The sequence below is a fragment of the Octopus bimaculoides genome, chromosome 3 (assembly GCF_046866305.1).
Source record: "Octopus bimaculoides isolate indiv1 chromosome 3, ASM4686630v1, whole genome shotgun sequence".
Classification (NCBI taxonomy): domain Eukaryota; kingdom Metazoa; phylum Mollusca; class Cephalopoda; order Octopoda; family Octopodidae; genus Octopus; species Octopus bimaculoides.
Genome location: NC_142930.1, coordinates 116403390 through 116415780, shown reverse-complemented (window position 1 = coordinate 116415780; position 12391 = coordinate 116403390).

Below are 12391 nucleotides of genomic sequence, written 5' to 3'. Positions count from 1 at the left end.
AGCGTGAAAAACTACATGAGGGAAAAAATTTATAATCATTCCTTTAAATATATTTATTTTTATTAAGAGCATTACTACACGTATATGCCTCACGCTATAAGGGACTCTCGTGCTATAAGGGACGGCTACAGAGTTTCGTTTTTTTTTAACTCATAAAGCATAATGTGCCTTAAATGCTTTTTGGATACTTCCATGTTAGAAAGGGATTTAATCAAAGAAATTTTAAGTGTATTATTCTGTAAAATAATATTTAATTAGTGTAAATATACACAAATGCATAAAAATAATTTTTAATTCTATTAGACATTCTAAAATGCTGTTAAAATTCATTCAATTTTTTAAAATGTTGAAATCGGACAGAACTTATGGGATGACCTGATATATGTGCATATATGTGTGTGTATGTATGTATATATATATATATATATATATATATATATATATATATATATATATATATATATATATATATATAATATATGCACATATATATATTTTGTTACTTGTTTCAGTCATTTGACTGCGGCCAAGCTAGAGCACCACCTTTAGTCGAACAAATCGACACCAACACTTATTCCTTGTAAGTCTGGTACTTATCCTACCGGTTTCTTTTACCGAGTTGCTAGGTTACAGGGACGTAAACACACCAACAAACGGTTGTCAAGCGTTGGTGGGGTGACAAACACAGACGCACAAACTTATACACAGATACACACACACACACACACATACACACACACACACACACACACACACATACACACACACACACACACACACACACACACACACACACACACACACACACACATATATATATATATATATATATATATATATGACGGGCTTCTTTCAGTTTCCGTCTGCTAGATCCACTCATAAGGCTTTGGTCGGCCCAAGGCTATAGTAGAAGGCACTTGCCGAAAGTATCACGTAGTGGGACCGAACCCGGAACCATGTGATTGTTAAGCAAGCTACTTACCGCACAGCCACTCCTGCGTCTATATATATTATTTATTATTATTATTATTATTATTATTATTATTATTACATATATATACACACACACACACATATATATCTATAGAGTCTGTATGTTAATTCATGTGTTGACACAAATCTTTATGCGTCATAGCAGTGTCATTAAGCCAATAATCATAACACACACACACACACTGGTTCATTATTATTTCTTTATTGTTAATCTGTTGGTGAAATATCCAACCCGTTAAAGTTAACTGATCGATCTTTTGTTTAACGTACTAGTTAAACAATTGAGCGGGTTTGTCTTTTTTTAACAAATTCCTTTCGTCTCAGAGCAGATTTTGAGGGGAATGAACAAGACATGACACCGAGACAAAAGGAGTTACACTAGCAAACAATCGGTCGATTGTTTATCCAGTATATTAAACAAACGATAGATTAGTTATGTGGTTAGATATTGTCATGTCTCAAGCTACTGCTATCTAACACATTCGGATGATCTCTACTCAACCGCTACACAACTGCTACTCGACTGCTACTCAACACTCCTAACACGGTCAGACTACCTCTATTTATATGTCTTGGGAGATCCTACTTCTTCCCCTGGGGGCGTCGACACAACAGATTGCTATTATTATTACTGGTGTGATAATAGACAAAGGAAGACAAAACAAGATGAATATTTTCGAAGCAAATGATCCCACATTAACGTTATTTTCACTAAACTCCCAATCTCTCAATTGTCATACGCAGCATACATGATATATTCACTAGGTATTCTTATATCTCCAGCTTCGTATGATTAAGGAAAGAGAGATGGGTAGCATTGATAAAACATTGATCTAAGTGAATAACTGAATGCATTATGTTCCACTCTGTAACCATTATACCGTATCTGAAATATTTTATTTAGTTCTATTAGCTTACACATGTCTTATATTAAACATGTGTTGACTACGTTTGGAGAAATCTGACTACACATATACTAAACCAATCCTCATATTGAATATAATCCTAGGTTGTTTTTTTTTTATTAATTCCATGTTTCTCATGCATTATTTTTTGTGGATAAATCTATTGTTACACCCGCTTTGGAGATGACATACCCAAAACATGCTTTCCAGTATGAAAAGATTTCCTGTTTTATCAGAGTAATTGCGTAAGAGAAAGTGTTATACATTTTCTTAGATGCTACAAGTGATAAAAAAATATTGAGTTACAGGGTCAGATCGTTGCTTTCAAGCGTAGAGGAAGAATTGTTGGCTTCTAAAAATAAAGGGATTACTAGAAAATTGATATACAAGAATATGGAAAATGGAAAACTAACGCCAGTATTATCGTAAGAAACGAAAACAGTAAGAATAGCTGAATATTCCTAAGTAACGAATTAAATAAATTTTTCTGTACATGCATATATATCAATCGTCTCTCTTTTTCTGTCTCTCTCACTACGTGGGAATACACCTCTTCTTTCCATATATATATTTTTCTAAGCCTGATATTTATTCGGTCGATCGCATTTGCTAAGTTACGGCGCCGTAAAACACACACAACACAACACACACACACATATATTATATATATATAACAGGTTTTTGTGGTTTTCGTCCAGCATTTCTATTGCTCGGCCCAAGGCAGAAGACAAAGTGGACTGAAACCGGAACCATGTGGTTGGGGAGCAGGCTCCTACAAATACATGTACATATATATGTATTTATGTGTCTATGATGTATGTAGATATGTATGTGTGTGTGTGTGTGTGTGTGTGTGTGTATGTATATATATATATATATATATATATATATATATATATATATGTATGTATTTGTATAATATTTTGTATGGTGTGAAGACACCAGAGGGGGTAGCAGTATTATTGGTGTGACCCTACAAAGGAGAAAAGGTAGGGGTAATGATGACATCTTACTCTCTGGTCCAGAATGTTCTCCGAATCCATGAGCTCGTCCTACGAGCGATATCGACGTTATTGTTGATGTAAGCACTCCATCCGAGATTTCAATTAAACAATTTCCCCTAAGTCAGCAGTACCATTAAAACTAGATCCACATGTCAAGTGACCTATTTTCCCTTTCATATCTCAAAGCATTTCTCATTTAACTTTTACTTTTTGATGAACCAGTCCTTCACATCTTGTCCAATATGGTCTCTTATTTTGAATCTTTTGAGTTTTTTTTCACTTTCTTTCCTCTGTTTTTAATCATAAAATAATTCTATCTACAAAAGTGGTTCAACCAGTGATATTGGAATAGTAAACACATTGCTTTTTTTGATAAACGAAAAAATACTTCTTGCATGTATATATGTAACAATTTCTTTGTTTCAACAATCCAAGTCGAAATTAGAAGTTCCAGTCTGAGCTCAGTTAGCAGCCTTAAAGACTCCTGGACAAACCAATGCACTGGGCCCTATAGTATTTTCTATTGATAGCAACCCAAAACATACATAGATCAGAATTGGTCCCTTGAACCCGAGAGGACACAGGGAACTGTCAAACACGCCTTCGCCTTAACACGGCCCGGGTTCCATTCAAATGTCTTATGTAAATCTGTGTATGTGTATCTCTGTGTTTGTATGGGTATGCGGAATTGTGAGTTTATATGTTTGTGTGTATGTGTCAGAGAGTGTGTTTGTTTCTGCATACATGTTGTATTTTCATATGCGTCTATATGTAGAGAAACTTGATTGCGCTGGTATAATACAATCTCGAATGGAACAGTCTTAAAATGCTGATGAATGTGTTTAACAGTATTTAATCAAGGAATATAAAAAAAGATTATATAATCTATATTCATAACAGTCGTGTGAATTTATTACAAAATCTTAAAATATTTCTGCTAGAATATACAAACAATAAACCGCAAACTTATCTCAAATGTATTGAAAAATATTTTATGCAACTAATATAATATGCGAAATTAACATTACACATATGTTATTAGCAAACTTCTTATTTGAAATCTTTATATGTGGCATATTAGTATTACATCCTGCTATCGAAAATCCATAACTTATTGTAATATACTGGATTCCTTTTCAATTTCATTCAAGAATTTATATGTGATGGAAGTAGTGGATACAGCAAAGCAAGATTGACTTTAAATTACAATAGAGCATAGTAAATGAAATTCTCATGGTATATTTTCATTTAATATTTGATAAAATTAAATAATAAAATTGTCTCCCTTGCCATTCTTTGCAAGAATGTTCAATAGTGCTAGTAACATTTCCTCATCATTACATATTTGTGTTTTGTGTGGATTGCATGTCAAAGAATTCACCCAACGGTTCCTCTGCGTGTTATGAAAGGCGACTAAATGAAGTTGAAGTAAGATTTGCACTCTGACCTCGTAAAACCCTTACCAGCATCGACTAACCAAAGACCCTTGGGTTGAAGCGTTGTCATCTGATTGATACAATTACGTCATCCATTAGAATTAGGAAATCTCAAACAAATAATGGATGCAGCTACGCGTTGTTGCAGCAGTTGTCTCTATACTACAACTAACACTACATGTTTAACTTTTATCGATAGAAATTATTTTTTCCAATGCAAAAGGTATCGCTAATTATCATCTATCATTAACTTTTATCAATATTGTTGTTTCTTTTTTGAGATCAAGTTATTTGGTGCAGAGGTTTGAACAAACGCGTCTTAAGTGTGAACATTCCTCTGTTTTGCATACCAGAGAAACTACATATATATCTTTCATACATATCCACGTATCCGTGAATTTTCGTGGCTTTCAGGATAGAGTTAAGGCCTGATAATCATGAATTTGTGGCTTCAATTTCTGGATTGGATCGACCGTTGTCTGTGATATTGAGCAAGGCGTTTCATTTCATGACCCTCCGTTATGCTCAACTGAATTTATTACCAACTTATAGTCCTATAGCAACCTTCACTTCATTCATCTAACACACCTCGCATGATTCGTTGAGTGAAGGTTGCGTCAACTTAATTCAGTACCAGCCTATAGTAAAATAGAAATCTCTTCTTCGTTCAGCTAACGCATCTTCCATCTTTCGTTGAGTCGAGTTTCGATGAGCTGAGGGAATGTTTATCTTTCCACATATCTATTTATGTGTTCCACAGCGTTTCTTTTTGTTTAAGATAGTATTCCATCTTTGAAAGAACAAGGCCGAATTTTTTTGTGGGGTGGGGTCGATTAGATCGACCCCAGTACGCAACTCGTAGTTAATTTATCGACCTCGAAAGGAAAGGCAAAGTCGGCCTCGGTGGCATTTGAACTCAGAACATAAAGACAGACGAAATACCGCTGAGCATTTCGCCCGGCGTGCTAACATTTCTTATTTCTTTATTCCCCACAAGGGGCTAAACATAGAGGGGACAAACAAGGACAGACAAATGGATTAAGTCGATTACATCGACCCCAGTGCGTAACTGATACTTATTTAATCGACCCCAAAAGGGTGAAAGGCAAAGTCGACATCGGCGGAATTTGATCTCAGAACGTAGCGGAAAACGAAATACCGCTAAGCATGTCACCCGGCGTTCTAACGTTTCTGCCAGCTCACCGCCTTGAAAGAATAAGATATTGATTTAGCAATGCCTGATACCAGCCTCCAGGGAAATGTGTTAAGATTACTCTTTTGTAATTAATGTATATTTAAACTAATATATATATAGACGGAACGCTGTGTCCGCATGCCGGACTTCAACTCAACAGTTGTTTTAATATGTCCTTAAGCTCAAATTAGAAGGTTAAGGGATGCTGCTGGGAACTGTAGTTAATCTCTGGTTGGATGCACTTCTTGTTAGAAGACTGAATGTGCAGTAACAAGATATGGTTACTCCGAAAAGAGCCAGAAGTGATTATCGGAGTTTTTCTATTACTTCACTAATCCTAATTTCTGGCGTGCGAATTGTCTCAACTTTAATCCCATAGATTACTATACATGTGGCGCGGTTGAGGTAGACATCAACCGCTTTGTCTACAATAACAAGGCCGAGCTGATGGTGAAGATCAATGAGATGTTCGAAGATCTTCCCAGGGATACAGTAGGAAACACATGCAGGTTCCAGAACCGTCCTGAAAGCGGCTTATCTCACAACCCTAATCTAGTTGATATCTTTTGATTTTTCTAAACTTCTTCCATCTTTGGATGGAATATTCTTTTCTTCTCCTTCTATGCAAATATGCAAACCCACAAATGTAGCTCGAAGCTAGAACATTCCATATAACTAACTACTCTGTATATTAAATAATATATATATATATATATATATATATATATATATATATATATATATATATACATATATATATAAAGAGAGAGAGAGAGAGAGAGAGAGATATCATTTAATACACACGGCATTTGAAATTGAGCTACTATAAATTTCATGCTTACAATAGAATTATATTTGGGCGAGCTTAGTAGCGTGCTGTGTATTATTGGGCAATGTTTCAGACTCACAACATAATGTGGTTGCTTTTTGAAGAAAAGAGAGAAAGAATAGGAAAGCAAAACGACAAAAGGTGACGAGGAAAATGCAATGAGGGAAGGGACATAAGTGTTGTGAACTTTTGGTCTGTTATAGTGACAAGGAAGGAAGGGAGAAATTCTTCCATAGTATATTAATAAACTTAGAAACAATTCCTTCATACCAATATATAGATAGAGAGATTATGAAGAACCAGGGACTGAGAGAAATATTACTTACAGGAATGACGAAGTAAATATTACACGCTAGATGAAACTATCGCTGATAACGAATTATGTATGTCTATTCAAATTAATGGTAATTCAAATCAGTATATTCTATCCAGAGTAATAACAGAACTGCATCCAGAGGACCGCCATATCACCACTACACAAACACGCACAAATACACACACAGTTCTCGAAATCACGTTAAATATCAACAAGCAATTATCAACTCATTGAGCTCGCCGTTTATGGTGGCCGTTGTTTAAATGCCTCATTTTTTTTTCTTTCCTACTTAAGTTATTAATGCTTCGGTTAATGATTAAAATATTCATTTAACAATTTCTGATTTTGCTCTCGTGTAAAATCTACAAAGATTACCCCACTGCAATTATATAAAAAGGTGCAGGTATTTAATGTGGTCATGAAGTTGGATTCCTAATCTGGTGGATTTAGCTGTAATATAACTGTAGAACAAATGTTTCTACCATAGCCTCAAATAGCTCCAAGATATATCTTTAAAAATCAAAAAGTTGAACGCATTGCTAAACCAATTGAATAAAACATGTTTGTTCTCGAATAATTGATCTAAACCGCCATCATCTTGGACAACATAATCTGGCCCATGATTGCTCTTAGCAGTGATTTCTCTCTTGCAATCTTTCGATCCAAGAATAATGTTTAAGAATGATTTCAAATTTTGGCACAAGGCCAGCAATTTCGGGAAGGTATGGCAAGTCAATTACATCGACGCTAGCGCTCAACTGGTATTTATTTTATCGACGCCGAAGGGGTGAAAAGCAAAGTCGACAGCGGTGGGATTTGAACTCCGAACGTAAAGACGGGTCAACTAGCGCTAAGCGTATTGCCTGGTGCGCTAACGATGCTGCCAGCTCACTGACTTAGTGTAATACCTTCGATTTTGTAGTGGGCGGATAGCACGGGGTCCATGTTTTGGTCGGATGCTAAACTGATGCCATCACCATCTGTGTAATATTGATGGAATATTTTCCACATCACATAAATGATGTAGAGCTCCCAGCGGTGTTGAAGAGAGGAGAGATTAGGTTGTTTAACGACCCCAATCATCAATGCATGTCTTGTTATTGGCTTCTGGAGTGCTTCTAATTTCATAATGAGTTGCTTCGTGTGGGAAGACCACAGTGGGCAAAAGTAGAGTAGAGAAGGATGATGGTGTGGGCATCTATAGATCGGAAAGTTCTTAGAATCCAGAAGCACATCTTGCAGGCCAAACCAATCTTGCTGTTTACGTGGGAACTCCAGCTTAGATTGTTATCAACAATTACTTCAAGGACTCTGGTGTTGTTGAATGACACTAGGAAGTCGCCCGAGGGAAATGGATATGGTAGTTTCAGAGTATCAAATTCAACTTAACTTCATTTAGAAGCATATTGTTCTTTTCCGCTCATTGGACAACAGGACAACAGCAAAGAAATCTGACTGAAGGCATGTTCGGTCTCCCATACCGTGTATGCCCAGCTGGCATATATATACATATAGAAATACACACACACACACACACACACGCACACACACACACACACACACACACACGCACACATACATACATACATATATATATATATATATATATATATATATATATATATATATATATATATATATATATATAAGTATCGTATAGTTGGAATTTACAAAAAAACAACAAAACAAAAGACGTAAATGGTGTGTAAACAACAAACGTATGTATTAGTTTAACGCTCGGGAAGTGAGAAAGTCTTTTACGTTTCGAGCCTACGCTCTTCAATAGAAAGGAACATGAGGAAATAAACAGAGAGAAAAAAAAAAGGTTTAGTGGCTAGCGATCAATCATGTATTGTATTAACGTATATAAGCATGTGTATATATGTGTGTAAGTATGCATGTATAAACATATGTATAAATGTACGTATTTATGTTTGTATGTATCCATGCATATATGTATGTATGTATGTATGTATGTATGCTTGCATGAATGCATGTCTGTAATACACGAGACTGCGAACTGTGCAGCACCGTAGATTGATGGCATATAAGCGACATTCGCAGTTATTTCAATATGTCCTTCACAGCAAATGCTTTTCAAAAATGCGTGAACAGTCAACAAAATCTCCCACTTCTTCTTTCTCTAAGTATAACGTCTTGTATCAGTGAAATATATCAATAAATAACAAGCAGACACGATATATAATAATTATTTAATGCCATTGTTCAATAGATATTGGCGCGTTTAAACTATTCGACTAAGTGTCAATACATTAATAAAAGGCGTTCCTCTGAGAAAAAGACTATTTCAAATGAAATTAATAACAGTAGAGCCAATATCCGTTTTCTCTCTGTTAAATATGTGCAAATGCTGTCATATAACATCGAACTTTTAACCGTATATATTCCTAAGAATAATATCAGATTCATGGAAATGTCAATATTGAGTAGAAATGTGTAATTTATGATTTTAAATCCGAACCAATAAGAACATGTTATCAGAATATATCGGAATTATAAAGATTTGGGGTTTTTAGGTAGTAACAGGTTCGCGTGATACTTTTGTTTATTCATTTTTTAAAGGAAAGTGGCATATTTGATTGAAATGACCTCCATAATATGCGTAGTACTCACCATTGGAGTATTGACAAACAAAATTTTCCTCCAATCAAAATTGAGTTGGTAAACAGAAATATGTTTCGGAATATATAGTCCGGATTCTCCACCACTCTGTTCAAAAGTTCTTATTATATTCACTGTTCTATATTCAAGAATTACTCTTTTACTTGTTTCAGTCATTTGACTGCGGCCATGCTGGAGCTCCGCCGTTTAATCGAGCAAATCGACTCCAGGACTTATTCTTTGGAAGCCTAGTACTTATTCTTTCGGTCTATTTTGCCAAACCGCTAAGTTGCGGGGATGTAAACACACCAGAATCGGTTGTCAAGCGATGCTGGGGGGACAAACATAGACACACAAACATACACACACATACACACACACACATACACACACACACACACACACACACAAACAGAGACACACACACACATATATATACATATATACGATGGGCTTTTTTAAGTTTCCGTCTACCAAATCCACTCACATGGCTTTGGTCGGACCGAGGTAGAAGACAAGGTGCCACGCAGTGGAAATGAACCCGGAACCATGTGGTTGGTAAGCAAGCTACTTACCACACAGCCGCTCTTGCGCTTAGTTAATTTTGATTTATTTGTCCTTCATTATTTAATTCCTTTTCTTTCTTTCACACACGTTAGGTCTGTAGTGGTGTCGTTGGTAACTACCAACTCTTCTCTCCTCAACATTGCTGGCCTTGTACCTAAGTTAGAAACGATTATAACTATAGATTTAAATTTTGGCACAAGGGCAACAATTTCTGGGAGAGGGTAAGTCGATTACGTGAAACCCAAGTGCTCGACTGGTTCCTATTTTATCAACCCCCAGAAGGGTGAATAGTAAAGTCGACCTTAGTGGAATTTGAACTCAGAACATGAAGACGGGTGAAATACCGCGAAGCATTTTGTTCGACATGCTAACGATTCTGCCAGATCGCCGCCTTAGAAGCGATTATAATTCGTATGTCAGCAACTTGGCAGAATCGTTAAAGTATTGGTTTATATCAGGTGGTCTCGACCATTTTCTATCTATGTACACCTTTGATTGCTATTTCATTTTGGTGGATCTCATAGCTATTCGATGGTTAATAACTAGTTTTATAGAAACTTCTTTCACAATTCCTGTTGTGTTTTTCACATTAATTTGTGTAGGTTAAAGTATAGAAAATATTAGAGAAATACACCTAGCTGTTTCTTGCAATACATATCAATACACACATCGAAAGCAAAATATTTTGAGGGTCTCTTAAACTAATATTGTGGATCCCCAATGTGCTATTTTCTTTCGTGGACCTCCAAAAACCTTATATGGGCCCTCAGGGGTCAAATGGACGCCGGTTGAGAACCAGCTGGTTCATATGGGTAAAACACTGTTGTGTCGACTCCCCCAAGCGAAGAAGTAGGCTCGACCAAGACATATAAATAGAGGTAGTCTGACCTTGGTAGCAATCAACTGACAATCGACTGACAGGTTGAGTAGCTGCCGTGTAGCGGTTGTGTAGAGATCATCCGAAGGTGCTAGACAGCAGTAGTTTGAGACATAACAAACACGATGACGTAAACTTTCGAGCTCTTTACATGTTGTGCAAAAACCCCACCGATACCAACTGTGCTGTTCATACCTCCGCAGTTCATAAATAAAATTCCGGTGAAGTCCTGTGTGGTCAACTATATTGGCTAGTCACTTCTCGAAGCTGTTGGCATTTTATTCAAAATGGAAACCACTTTTGAGCACAAATTTCGCCGAGGTCAACTTTGCTTTCATCATTTCGAAGTCGATAAAATAATATACCATACATGCACTGAAATCTATTTCAATTGCCTTAACAGCTCCCCTAAAATTACAGGCTTGTGTCTACATTAGAAACAATTATATCTTCTCGGCAAAGTATAATGAGCAATTAACTGCCAGACCACAGCATAGTGTGAAGTGAAGTGGATATAGTTTTGCAGCAAAAGTGATTCAATGATTAGGTAATTTGAAATAACGACATTTGGAAATTTCCCAACGGTGCAGGCTAATATACTTAACGTAGTGAACGATAATCATTTTAATCAATTGAAAATATTCTCGTAATGAGAAGAAAAAGTCATTTTCGTTAATGAAAATACGTCGCAACAGATACAAAGGCAAGAACTTAAAAATTTCAAACAAATGAAGATGAAATCGAGATAGACAGGAGATGAGCTGAAGTGATAGATTCTCCCCATTATTTGCCTAAAAACAGGCGGTGAGATGGTAGTATCGTTAACACGTCGGTGGCAAAATGATTAACGGTACATTTTTCCGACTCCTTAGGTACGACCCCCTTTTTGATGTCGTACCAGTTGTATACAGAATCAAATGATTTCGATGTACGCTTCACCTAAAACTACTTACATTGTGTGAAAGTTTGGAAGAGTTATAAGTATAGTATCGATTGTTTAAAAGTCATTTTCTACTTACTACACAAAATATGATAACCTGTAATTTACTATACATTTCTCGTACAGACACCACTCTTCAAAACATTTCATATATCACCATTTGAAATTGCCTAATCAGGGAATTATTTTCTCATGAAATCTATATACATTTGAGGTTAGTATACGCTCTATTTGTTACATGTTGATTGTGATAATATCTACAAATATCTAAGTGATTCAATCCTCATTGAAATTGTCCCCATATGGAAGAAAGAGCAGTTTATCTCTTGTATATCACCATTATATTTTCAGTCAATTATAATCTCGGTGTTCACCCCCATCCGGCATGTAAAGCAAAATATCTTTAATGCTAAAAGCATTTACGTTCTCCTTGTTGGTGTAACGTTATTTTATTGAAAAAAAAAAAGAATATCGTTTACTTTAAAATACGTTAGATAGCACTTAGCTCTATATTTCTTTATGCAGAAACCAGTCACACTAAATTTTCCAATATTGATATATTTAAATCTGCGTGCGAGTATATTTATACTGGTGTGCTTTTCGTAAGCATAAATGTATACGCGTGTCTGTATAAATGTATATATTTCAACACAGAAACAGATATACAAATATACGCATGTATGTACGTTCATATGCACATATATTAG